This window comes from Triturus cristatus, chromosome 1_1 (genome assembly GCF_964204655.1).
Source record: "Triturus cristatus chromosome 1_1, aTriCri1.1, whole genome shotgun sequence".
In the NCBI taxonomy this organism is placed as follows: domain Eukaryota; kingdom Metazoa; phylum Chordata; class Amphibia; order Caudata; family Salamandridae; genus Triturus; species Triturus cristatus.
The window spans coordinates 493,822,893-493,835,874 of NC_140579.1; the positions used below are offsets into that span (position 1 = coordinate 493,822,893).

At 51.5% G+C, this 12,982-nt stretch overlaps 1 pseudogene across 1 annotated transcript in view; it reads left to right on the forward strand.

Moving 5' to 3' along the window:
- Positions 1–12,982, forward strand: part of LOC146870462 (large neutral amino acids transporter small subunit 2-like) — a 351,489-nt pseudogene that overhangs the window by 282,081 nt on the left and 56,426 nt on the right. Inside the window, exon 8 of the transcript XR_014978319.1 lies at positions 2,692–2,841. The product of XR_014978319.1 is annotated as a large neutral amino acids transporter small subunit 2-like (transcript). The remainder of the gene's footprint in view (positions 1–2,691; positions 2,842–12,982) is intronic.

Genomic DNA, 12,982 nt, shown 5'->3' on the forward strand with positions numbered 1-12,982 from the left:
GCACGCCGCACACTGCTGCACGCCGCACACTGCTACACGAAACATTGCTGCACGCTACACACTGCTGCACGGCACACACTGATGCAACCGGCACACTGCTGCACGCCACACACTGCTGCACACTGCTGCATTACTCACTGCTGCATGCTGCACGACACTGCTGCACGCCGCACACTGCTGCACGCCACTGCACGCCACAGTGCTGCATGCCTCACACTGCTACACGAAACACTGCTGCATGCCGCACACTGCTGCATGCCGCACACTGCTGCACGCAGCACACTGCTGCACGCCGCACACTGCTGCACGCCGCTGCACGTCACAGTGCTGCATGCCTCACACTGCTACACGAAACACTGCTGCACGCCGCACACTGCTGCATGCCGCACACTGCTGCATGCCGCACACTGCTGCATGCCGCACACTGCTACATGCCTCACACTGCTGCACGCCGCACACTGCTGCATGCCGCACACTGCTGCACTCCACACACTGCTTTTATGCGAGTTTATGCTACTGACATTGTAAATGACAATGCCTTTTATTTGTTTTAAAACCAAAACATACATAAAAGGCATTGTAATTTTACAATGCCAATAGCTCAAACTCTTATAAATGCGAGACCTATCGCATTGCAAATGCTTGTTTCCCTCTCCATTGGATCAGCCTTCCCCATCCATCTTCCATTGGATGAACCATTACCTCCATATTGTCTCCGCCTTTTCCTCCATTCTGTAATTGGCTACAACCAGTCCATTGGGAACGATAGAGTGAGGGAAAGGGTAAATAATGACAAGAGAGACAGAAAATTGAATGTTGGAGAGTGTATGAGAGCGAGAAGGAAATGTGAGAGAGATTATGAATGCCAGAGGGGGCTGCACATGAGCATGGCAGTGAAGGAATTACTCCAGTTACAGGCAATGAGAATTAAACAGAACTATGAGAGAGAAAGAGTTCAACCACAACATAGAAAAGGGGAATGAGAGGAAAGGGAACACGTGGGGGAGAGAGAAACGCATGAGACCGAAGGTGTGAAAGGAAGACGAACCTGCAGTCAACAGAAAAACAAGCACTGGCATAGCCAAGAGGTCTCGCCTTTGGGACCTTATAAGTGTTTAGCCATGCAACAGTTGCATAACTAAATACTTATAAGGTCCCAAAAGCGAGACCTATTGGCTATGCCAAGCGGCCCTGCGGCCGCCAAAGTGATCGCGATCACGATCAAACATCAAAGCGGCCCTGCGGCCGAGAAAGTGAAAGTAATCGCGGTCAAGCGCGACGCGCGCGCCCCCGCACCTGCACTGTAGCTCTAGGCTGGCCTGGTAGCACTTTTTGGAGCCCTCTCAATAAGTCTCGCCAGACCAGCGAATGCGCTGGGTCAGGCGAGACCTAACGAAAAAGAGAAAAATGGTACATGCAAAACTCACAAGGGAGCCAATGAGACTGGGAAGCAGAGATAGGAAAGGGGACAGGTGAGCGATAAGGAAGAGGTGGAGGTGCTAGCGAAAGCAGGAAGTGTTAGTGAAGGATAGAGTGACCAGAGAGTGAACGACCGCATGGATGGTAGAGACAAGTGCGCGAGAGGTGGAATGAGTGAGACGTGGGATGTGTCGTAGTGAGAAGGAGGTTCAGTACCTCCACTATGTGACTTCCCGTGCGCTCCCAGCTGCACCTTCAGATTACCAGCCTGTCGGGAAATGTTGTTTTTTCCTGATAGCACGTCTGCTGCCGCTTACCTTTCTCCATTACACACAGACTAATATTCTGCACCCTTGTCCGCAACCATAGTCGCTTTAGAAACTTAAGACCAGCTGCCTTTTCCACTAACCACTAACCCTTTCTGCATTTTCCACCACAACCAGCACTCTAGCACTTTATAACTACCCACCATCTTATGCAGTCTCAGATTCTGCTCCTCATTTAGCAGAAAGAATGTGTAATCTTTCACAAGTTTTCCTTACCTTATTTGCGACGGCCATCAGCTATTGACTGCTCTCTAACGTCTGCTTTGTTTATTGATCAGCGTTGTTGGGCATTGATTATCCGCTGCCTGCATGGCACAGCTGCATTCAGGGCAGTACATTGGGGCTTCATCAAGAGGGCGCAAGAGAAAGTTCAAGAAAGAAAATAAGGGATGGTTAGAGAGAGTAAAGTATTTAAAGAGATGAAAGGCAAGAGAACCTGTGTGATGCAACACATGAGATGGACAGAACGATGATGGAGCAAAGATAATGTACCAGAGGAAAAGGGATCCTGTGAGGTGCTGGGAACGTTTAGCAAGGAAGAAGGGAACCTACTAATAAAAGAGTAGAGAACCTGAGAGATGGGGAGATTGCTGATGAAAGAGGGAAACCTAGGGCGGGAGGCGAAGGGGGGTGGGATGTAAAAGAGAAACAACATGGAGATAAAATGAAAGCAGTAAGGAAGCCTTTAGGAGACAGAGGAGAACCATATGATTAAAAAAAAGATGAAGGCAAGTAACAATCTTAGAGGGGAGGGAACCGTAGGATGGCTAAAGGGCTGCAAAATAAAGAAGGGACATGAACGAGAGCGAGAAGGAGACATGCAAACAAATGGAGAGAAACATTACAGCTGATAGCGAAGTTTGATATGCCAAATGCAAATGAACCGTAGATTTGATGCAGCTGTCTCCAGTACCACTCTGTTTACAACCGTCTCTTCCTCCTCCAGTGCCTGTCCACCCTGCTGATGCTGGTCACCAGCGACATATACACCCTCATTAACTATGTGGGCTTCATTAACTACCTGTTCTATGGTGTCACTGTTGCTGGTCAGATCGTGTTACGCTGGAAGAAGCCTGACCTGCCTCGACCCATCAAGGTAAGATGGTTGAAGCATAGTGCCTCCTGCTGTAAAGTTATGGCCAGCCTCAACTTCCCATTGCAGACACCACTCAATGGGTTGCCAGCATGCCAGTGAGTGGCTATGGATCTTCCGCCACAACAAATATGGCATAAAATATGTGCCAGAAATCAAATATAAGGGAACAAGCAATTTCACCAATAAATACCAATAATGCAAATTAAAATAGGAGTTTAAAGACAAAAGTGGGATCGGCCAGCCTCTCCAGAAATGCAGGCGCTCGTGGGCAGCATCTGATTTGGATATCTAAGCTTAGTGAGGTCAGCAGACAAGAATTGCATTTAGAAGCATGGGTGGGCCAGCTGGGCTGGCCTGAAGTGTAGGTTGTAGGTACCTGGCACTTGTGGAGGGGGCCAAGTTTGCAAGTAAAGAACTTCTGATCCAGCCCGTAGTAGTGCAGGTTACATCAGGTGTTTAGGGCCCGTTGCAGAGGTTTGGAGTAAGTAGAGGCCCATGGTGTAGTCAAGCATTCAAGTTTGTGGAGGCATGTTCAAGCACAGTAGCTCTGTGTCAGGCCTTTTAAACAGAACGGTTGCTACATTTTAGTGAACCAGCAGGTGTATAGGCTATTATTTTCCTCTTTAAATATAGCGGACCTGTCCCCTAAACACCATCACTAGTAGCTTAAACAATGCTCTCTTCCTCACAGGCAGCCAGTGCAGCTGTTGCAAGAGAGGGCGGGAGGGGGTACGCCTTGGTTTATAGTCGTGCCGCTGTATTTTGCACTACTTGTAGTCTCGCTGCAAGGTCCTCCCTGATTCCTACCAGAAGCCCATTGCCATAATCTAGTCTACTGACTAGTAAGGCCTGTACTAAGGTCTTTCTGTCCTTCACAGGGATCCATGGGAAGATTTTCCTCAACATCCGTATGATACCGAAGCAAGTTCCATATACTGATTTCACATGTTCCTCCAGCGAGAGCTTGTCGATCAGTATACCCAGGTTCTGTGCCTGTATTGTTGGGTTAGGTGCCTCCCCCAGTTCCGATGGCCACCAGTCCAAGGACCATATCTCCATGGCCTTACCAAACAGGAGGATCTCTGTTTTATTGGAGTTTAACTGCAAAAAATTCTCTCATCCAGGTGGCGATTTGCAATATACAGGCCTTAAACTTAGCTCTCGTCTCCGCTGGGTCCATCTCGATGGGGACTATCCCCTGTGTGTCATCCGCATACGAGATAGTCTCAAAGCCACAGGAGCGAATGATGGTGGCCAGCGGAGCCACATAGATGTTGAATAAAGTGGGGCTTAAGATTGAGCCCTGCGGGACCCCCTTGTCTACTGCTGTGGTCTGGGAGACAAATCTATCTAATTGGACACATTGAGTTCTGTTGTTAAGGAAGCTCTGCAGCCATGACCAGGCTCGTCCTCCGACACCAATCTCCTGCAACCTGTCCAACAAGACACGGTGGGAGATGGTGTTGAAAGCCGCTGATAGATCCAGGAGCACCAGCATAGTGGGGGTCCCTCTGTCCAGTGACATCCTGATGGTGTCAGCAACCTCCACCAATGCCGCCTCCGTGCTGTGAGCTGCACGGAATCCTGATTGCGAGGAGTCGAGTAGACTATGCTGTTCTAGATATCCCATCAGTTGCTTATTTACCAGTGTCTCCATGACCTTCAAGCTACTTGGAAGAATGGATATTGGTCTATAATTTTCCAACTCTGTCGGGTCTGCCAGCGCCTTTTTAAGCAGAGGTTTTATATACGCCTTTTTCCAGTTCCTTGGGAAGGTGGCTGTGGCCAAGGAAATGTTACAGGCCTCGGTTAGTGAGGGAGCTAGGATTGGGGCTAGTTCAGCCATTATAAATGGCATCACCAGGTCTGTGGGTGCGCCGGATTTCGTTTGCACCAGCAAGGTTTCCACTTGCTGTATGGTAATGATTGTGAAGGAGTCTAGTCTGGGTGGTGAGGGGTCTCTCCCAGAAGGGTGTAACCCATTAGAAACTTTTCATACCGTCAGGGAACGGTATAGCTTATCAATCTTGTCTTTGAAATGATTTGCTAAATCATTACATAGCGTTTGTATAGGGGTGATGGATGGTTTATTTACTTTAGCTTTTGTGAACTTGAGTATTTTGAAAAGCTCCTTAGAGGAGTTCTTAGCCTCCTGTATTCACGAGCCTAGATGGTCTCTTCTAGCTGTATTACAGTTTTTTAAGTAAACTCTATGTGACGCTGAAAGGGCCTGTTTATCCTCTGGCCGCTTGGTTATCCTCCATTTTCTTTCTCTGCCTCTACACTGGGTGGGCCTTTTCCTTTTTAAGAGTCTCGGAGTACCAGGGGGCAGAGCTGACCCTATCCCGTGTCCGTATTGCTCTAAATGGCGCAATAATGTTTAGAGTGTCTTCGATAGAGGCCTCCCATTTGTCTAAGGCCTTGTCACTAGCCTCTTCTTCATCAAAGGAGGGGGCTTTAAAAGCTTGACTGAAGGACCCCGGGGTGACATGTTGAGTATCATCTATCATAGCAGGACACACAAGCAGATAGAGGCATGGGCTGGGATGTAGCATTATGTTAGGGCAGATACAAGACAGTAGGGTAGGCCTTGAATGAAAAACCCTGCCCGGAGCTGCAAGCAGACAATGAAGATTGTTTCTGGCAGATTTTGCTAAGAATAATGGATATTATGATTGCAGCTTCCATGTTCACTGGCTGTAGCTTACATGCCAATCAGATCAAAGTGTTACTAACTGGGAACCTGGACACGGTCACAGGAAAAGGTTCCCCTGTTGATGAAAGTGAATATCAGTGATAGGAAGGTAAAACTCACTGCGGCAGGAACTGTGTTCGTTGAAAGGAACAGAAGCGGTCGAGGACCATAACAGGAGCAGACATAGTATATGGCTGTGCTAATTATGAGGTGTGGGACTTTCTGTAAGGTTGGGTTTAGTTATGCCTGTGCTCTTCATTCCAAGGTACACTGAGTGAAATTGGTCATGAACACTCTCCTGTTATCTTGGTCGTTTCATGACAAGTATGTAAAAATTCTAGCCATGCACCAAGGACCTGTCTTAAATCAAGGTTCTACTGGCAGAAAATGAAAGGTTATGGACCTTTCTCGGATGACAGTAGTGATTTAGTTGTATGATCTGATTTTGGCCCGGAGGTTGTCCTAGAGATGGTGCTTGCAGTGAGAAGCATTGGTGTCTCTTATTTTCTTATGAGGTAGTTGGATTTGGGTGTGGTGAGTAGGATCATGATAGAGGTAGAGCGGTATTGAGTCTAAGGATTTATATTTACGTTGCCCTATTGGGTGGCTGTTATTGTTGTACATGAGTTACAGGACTTCAGTTTTATTCTACATCTGAGTGAGAGCCAGTCTAAATGGGATAAAGTTAGAGAGATGCTTTTTTCTAGAGTTCTTGGTTACTGCGATGATTTAGATAGGGCATCCTTACCCCCTTCGCTGCTAGGCCTTTTCCCCTCCTGTGCTAAGCCTTTTTTGGGCTATTTGGGGTAGTGCGCGCTTAGGCCACTGTAACTTTTTGACCACATTAGGTATCCACGCCAAATTTGCGTCCTTTTCTTCCAACATCATGGGGATTCTAAAGGTACCCAGGGTTTGTGGATTCTCCTAGAGGGTTCCCAGAAATTAGTCAAAATACAGCAACATTTTGTTTTTTTTGTGAAAAATGGGGAAAAGTGGCTGCAAATGAAAGCGTCTGGGTTTTTCTCTGCAAATGATATCAAAAAAGGGTTTGTGGGGCTGAAATCACAATTTCTCCAGCTTTTAGGGAATGACAGATTTTTGGCAGAAATCCAACATTTTTTTACAGTTTTGACATTTTTCTGGGACATACCCTATTTTTGCTATTTTTTGTGCTTTCAACCTCCTTCCAGATAATGGTTAAAATGGGTAGAAAAGCAATAATGGATCCTGGAAAGCTATACATTTTTGAAAAGTAGACAAAATTCTGAATTCAGCAAGGGGTCATTTGTGTAGATCCATCAAGGTTTCTTTATAGAAACTAACAGGTAAATATAGGAAAAATTAAACATTTGTTGAAAAAAGCAGCCTTTTGAGTCAACGTTTTCACCTGTAACTTCTTCGAATTATGACATCTCTTTGAAAGCAATGTACCGTTACATCCGGTGGACCTTCCCGGTTGTGGGGATATATAGGACTTGTAGGTTCACTAAGAGCCCAACGAACCCAGAGTAAAAAACTGAGCAGCATTTTGTAATGGTTTTTTTTGTTTTGTTCCGGGTATATAGCAATTATTGTGGGAAAATGTATACATGGAAAAATCGGTATGAAAGACACCTATATATTTCTGAAATGGGAACAAATTACAGAGTTTAGAAACAGTGCATATTTGGACATTTTCGAAATTGGGAATACTCATACTTGCATGACAATTATTGGTCATTTTTCAAAATGACTTCTTTTTACACAATGTCTTTCATTTGGAAGGGAGAAATGCATCAAAAATCAATAGGTAATAACAGTTGCTTTACAAATCTGAACTACCCTAAGTCTCCCAATAAAAATGGTACCTCACTTGTGTGGGTAGGCATAGTGCCCACGACAGGAAGTGGCTCAAAACCTAAGGTGAACACACCACATTTTCACACTGAAAATTTACACTTTTTTTGCGAAGAGTCTAGCTGTAGTTTTTGAACCCTAGCCCTGCCGGCACCTAGGGAAACCTAGCAAACCTATACATTTTTGAAAACTAGACACCCACGGGAATCCAGGATGGGGTGACTTGACTGCCTCCCAACATGGTCTGTTACCCAGAATCCCTTGCAAACGTAAAAAATTGACAAAAAAAACACATTTTCCCCATATTTCTGTGTTGGAAAGTTCTGGAATCTGCGTGGATCCACAAATTTCCACCCACCCCACGTTCCCCAAAGTCCTACTAGAAAAATGGTACCTCACTTGTGCGGGTCGGCCTAGTGCCCGCGACAGGAAACGGCGCAAAACGCAACGTGGTCACACCTCAATTTTGCAGTGAAAAATGACCCTTTTTTGGCAAAGTGACTAGCTGTAGTTTTTGAACCCTAGCCCTGCCGGCACCTAGGGAAACCTAGCAAACCTATACATTTTTGAAAACTAGACACCCAGGGAAATCCAGGATGGGGTGACTTGACTGCCTCCCACCATGGTCTGTTACCCAGAATCCCTTGCAAACGTAAAGAATTGACAAAAAAACCACATTTTCCACATATTTCTGTGATGGAAAGTTCTGGAATCTGCGTGGATCCACAAATTTCCACCCACCCCGCGTTCCCCAAAGTCCTACGAGAAAAATGGTACCTCACTTGTGCGGGTCGACATAGTGCCCGCGACAGGAAACGGCGCAAAACGCAACGTGGTCACACCTCAATTTTGCAGTGAAAAATGACCCTTTTTTGGCAAAGTGACGAGCTGTAGTTTTTGAACCCTAGCCCTGCCGGCACCTAGGGAAACCTAGCAAACCTATACATTTTTGAAAACTAGACACCCAGGGGAATCCAGGATGGGGTGACTTGACTGCCTCCCACCATGGTCTGTTACCCAGAATCCCTTGCAAACGTAAACAATTGACAAAAAAAACACATTTTCCTCATATTTCTGTGATGGAAAGTTCTGGAATCTGCGTGGATCCAGAAATTTCCACCCACCCCGCGTTCCCCAAAGTCCTACGAGAAAAATGGTACCTCACTTGTGCGGGTCAGCATAGTGCCCGCGACAGGAAACGGCGCAAAACGCAACGTGGTCACACCTCAATTTTTCAGTGAAAAATGACCCTTTTTTGGCAAAGTGACGAGCTGTAGTTTTTGAACCCTAGCTCTGCCGGCACCTAGGGAAACCTACCAAACCCACGCATTTCTGAAAACTAGACACTCGGTGGCTTCCAGGGAGGTATGGCTTGCGTGGATCCCCCAACGTTTCCTTACCCAGAATCCCCTGCAAACCTCAGTTTTTGCTGAAAAAATCACTTTTTTCACACATTTTGGGGTGGGAAAGTTGTGGCATCACCGGGCTCACACAAATTTACCACCACCCAGCGTTCCCCGAGGTCTCCCGGTAAAGATGGTGCCTCACTTGTGTGGGATGCCCAAGTACCCACGGCAGGCAAGGGCCCAAAACGTAGTGAGGTGACATCAAAATGGCCTACCGCAAAACCACCTGGTTTCGCAAGGGGGGTCACTTTGGTTTTTGACCCGGTGCTCGGCGGCCATCTAGGGAAACCTACCAAACCCACACATTTCTGAAAACTAGCCACCCGGCGGCTTCCAGGGAGGTATGGCTTGCGTGGATCCCCCAACGTTTCCTTACCCAGAATCCCCTGCAAACCTCAATTTTAGCTGGAAAAATCACTTTTTCACACATTTTGGGGTGGGAAAGTTGTGGCATCACCGGGCTCACACAAATTTACCACCACCCAGCGTTCCCCCAGGTCTCCCGGTAAAAATGGTGCCTCACTTGTGTGGGAGGCCCAAGTACCCGCGGCAGGCAAGGGCCCAAAACGTAGTGAGGTGACATCAAAATGGCCTATCGCAAAACCACCTGGTTTTGCAAGGGGGGTCACTTTGGTTATCACATTTAGGATTTTTTTAGAAAAAAATAAAAACACTAACAAATCGCAAATGGATACAAATCTTCTAACAGAAAATCAGCAACTAAATACATTGCACTAACACCAACCTTGAAACAGAATCACATTATCCAAAGAATACAGACCAGGCAGTTCACTTTACCACTCATGAATGCTCCCAATAATTCGGGGGGGCGTGGCCAACTGGCGAACATGTCGGACGCCAGTGCTTGAGGCTCCGACCGTTACCCCCGCTTAATCCTGTCAGTTCTCCTGTGAAGTGGGCAGCTCTGGCCCGTAAAGCGCTGGTCGGGTGCGGGACGACGGCGGGGACGATCCTTGAGGCCCAGGAGCCGTGGGGTGGCCGCCTCTGGACGGGATCCGCGAGACGAGGACGCATGAGGCTGCCCGCGCGGCAGAGCTGATCGCTAGCGGCGGACGCCGGCTTGAAGACGAGTCGGGCGAGCGGAGGACGAGGAGCGGAGTGACCTACGAGGCCCCGTGTGATTGCGGTGGGGGCTGCCGGGGGGCTCCCGGCTGGAGACTGCGGTGCGGCGGAGGGCCTGCTGCGGTGGAACGCAGAGGAGGAGTGGCGGCGGCGGCCTGGGCCGCGCTGCGGTGGCCTGTCGCGGCCCGCGAGGACACTGGTGACGGCGGCGGGCGGGGCTGAGCCCTGGGGGAGCAACGCGGCTGGCCTGAGCAGCCCGCATGCAGTGAGGCCCGCAGCCCGGACACGGCGGACGGAGAGCTGGGGGCCTTGGGACGCCGTGGACCCCGCGGAGGCGACGAGTGCAGAGGCGCCACGATGAACAGTGAGTTGCTGGGGGCTGTGGAGCCTGCGGAGCGGCCTGCGCTACCGTTGCGGGGAGAGCGGCGACCTGTGATCGCGCCTGGGCAAGTGCGCTTCAGGAGAGGTGGAGCGGAGCGGCCGCCTCAGGGACACAGAGGCAGAGTGGAGGAGTGACTTGGCAGCCTGAAGGGCCCGGAGGCTGGGGGACGCTCGCTGCCGGGAGCCTGTGGACTGGTGCGGGCGGTGGCGGGCGCCATCTTGCGAGGGACGCCATTTTGGGAGTGCCCACCGTTGTGAACAATAGTGCAGTCCAGGTGCCCGGGCAGTAGGAGAACCTCTGGGTGGCTGAGTGAGGCGCGCTGGGCGTGGGGGGCCCCCCGGACGTCCCCGGTAGCCGGAGTGCTGGATCAGTGACATTCCATGTGCCCGGGGGCCCAGCAGATAGCCGGCGGGCACCTGGCGACATTGGGGTGGCGCCAGCCTAAACACAGTAGGCGCCGCTGAAGGGAGCCACGGGAGTCTCCGGCGGGCGCCGGTCGGGCGTACCCGGTGCGGCTGGAGAGTGACGGGTGAGAGTCTGGCTGGTCGTGGCCGGCGCCAGTGAGGGGAGCCGCAGGAGACCCCACCGACTGGCACATTTCGGAAAAGAGGGCAGTGGCGAGCTGACCTGGGGAGAGGCGCACGACATACTGGTCCAGGAGCCCTGCGGACCTTGGGGCCTGCTGCTTGCCCGCACTGGTGGCCGTGCAGAGGGGCGCAACGTATAGGAGCAGAGGTGCAGCCATCGGGCCGCGCCCGCGACACCAGGAGACAGCCTGCGGATGCTGACGGCTCAACAATACGTGATGGGCCGGCTCCGTGACAAAACGCAGCAGGGACAGTCACGCACAGGGAGCTTGGACACCACGCAGGCCCGTCCAGGGGGGGACGCGGAGCCACAATCAGCAGCCCTGTCGGCCAAGATGGACATCATGCTTGCGGCGGTGGAGAAACTCAGCGCCAGGGCCAGACGCTTCGGGAGCTCCAGCCAGTCACCCAGAGCCATGGTGCTGCGCTGCAGGATGTGTTGGACAGGGTTAATGCGCTTGAAGACCGGGTCGATGAAGCAGAAGGGCGTTCCCGTCGCAATAATGTACGCGTCGTGGGACTTCCAGAGGGAGTGGAAGGAAGGAACCCGGAGCAGTATATAGAGCGCTGGCTGAAGGACCTCTTGCCGCAAGGGGCGCTATCCCAACACTTTGTGGTGGAAATAGCGCACAGGGTGCCGGCGCAACAACCCAAACCAGGGGCCCAGCCCCGCCCGTTCCTCTTCAGGCTCCTGAACTATCGGGACCGGGACGCGGTCCTGAGTGAAACACGCAAATCTGGAGACCCGACGGTTGGCAGTAGTCGCGTCATGTTCTTCCCCGACTACACTGCGGCTGTGCAAAGGCGCAGGAGCAACTACTTGGCGGTGAAGAGGCAACTTCGGGAACTGGAGCTGCCCTACTCCTTGCTGTTCCCGGCCCGTCTGAGAGTGGTGGCAAAGGAGGGGACCCGCTTCTTCGACTCCCCGGCGGATGTCTGGGACTGGCTGGAGGAGATGGGGCAGTGGACGGGGGAGAGACCCGCGGGCGCGGAACCTGACGGCCGCCCGGAGAGAGGACCCAGGAGGCGCAGGAGGCGGGGAGCCCGACAGCAGATGCGGATGGGGCTGGTGGCGCCTAGCCCTGAGCGGATCAGAGTGGAGCGACAGGAGGTCCTTGATGCGGTGGCGACTCTGGGGACGCCACACAGTGGAGACTGCATGGAGACTGGAGCGTGCAACGCCCTGGGGACCAGTGGTGCCTCGTCCCCGTCCACGGTGATCTCGGAGGAACTGGCTCTACCGGCGGTGACCCCACAGACTGCTGACTTGATTGTGTGATGGGACACTGCCGCACCGCACTGGGGTGGGAGCCATGCGGGGTAGGTATGCCCACGCACCTGTCCTGCAACTGCGCACCTGGGGGAGGGGCGGGGACCTGAGAGAGAGGGGGTTCTTTCCTGAAGGGCATAGACTTAGTGCGGGGGGCGCCCGGCAGTGCAGGGCGGCTTGCTTGTGGCGCGTGCCGCTGGACGTTACAGTGGGGGGTCCCTGCTGCCGCGCCCTCGAGCTCGGACAGCGCGACAGTTTCATGCTAGATAAGCTGCTGCTTTCCCTTCACTTAGAGGAGATTGGGGAGGGGGGAAATTGTGCCAACTTGTCGACACTCCCGCGCGTACCCCATCAGACACTGTACTGACACACTGCATTGTTAATTTGTTTCTTTGAAGTTTGGACGGATGCCCCGTTGGGAATACGCCCCTTTTGTTCTACTGTTCACGGCAGTTACACTGTTTACATGGCAGCGCATTTATATGTTCCCCTGGGTCGCGTGGCCGGCCCCTCATCCTCCTCCCCGGGTGCGGACGCTCTACTTCCAGCCCGGCTGGCTTTTCCACCTTCACGATGACACACACTAATGTTGTGACTTGGAATATACGGGGCATGCACACACCGTCAAAGCGCTACTCCATCTTCTCCTACTTGCAACGCCACTCTGTTGGGATCGCCCTCCTGCAGGAGACGCATATGTCGCAGCTAGAACTGGGTAGGCTTTCCAGGCGATGGAGAGGGCACACATATGGCACCACTTATTCGGCGCATGCGCGCGGCACACTGATATGGGTGCGAGCGGGGGTCCCTTTCCGGTGCGAGGAGGTGGTGGTGGACGGTGAGGGCAGGTACACGCTGGTGCGGGGAAAATTGAACGGGCAG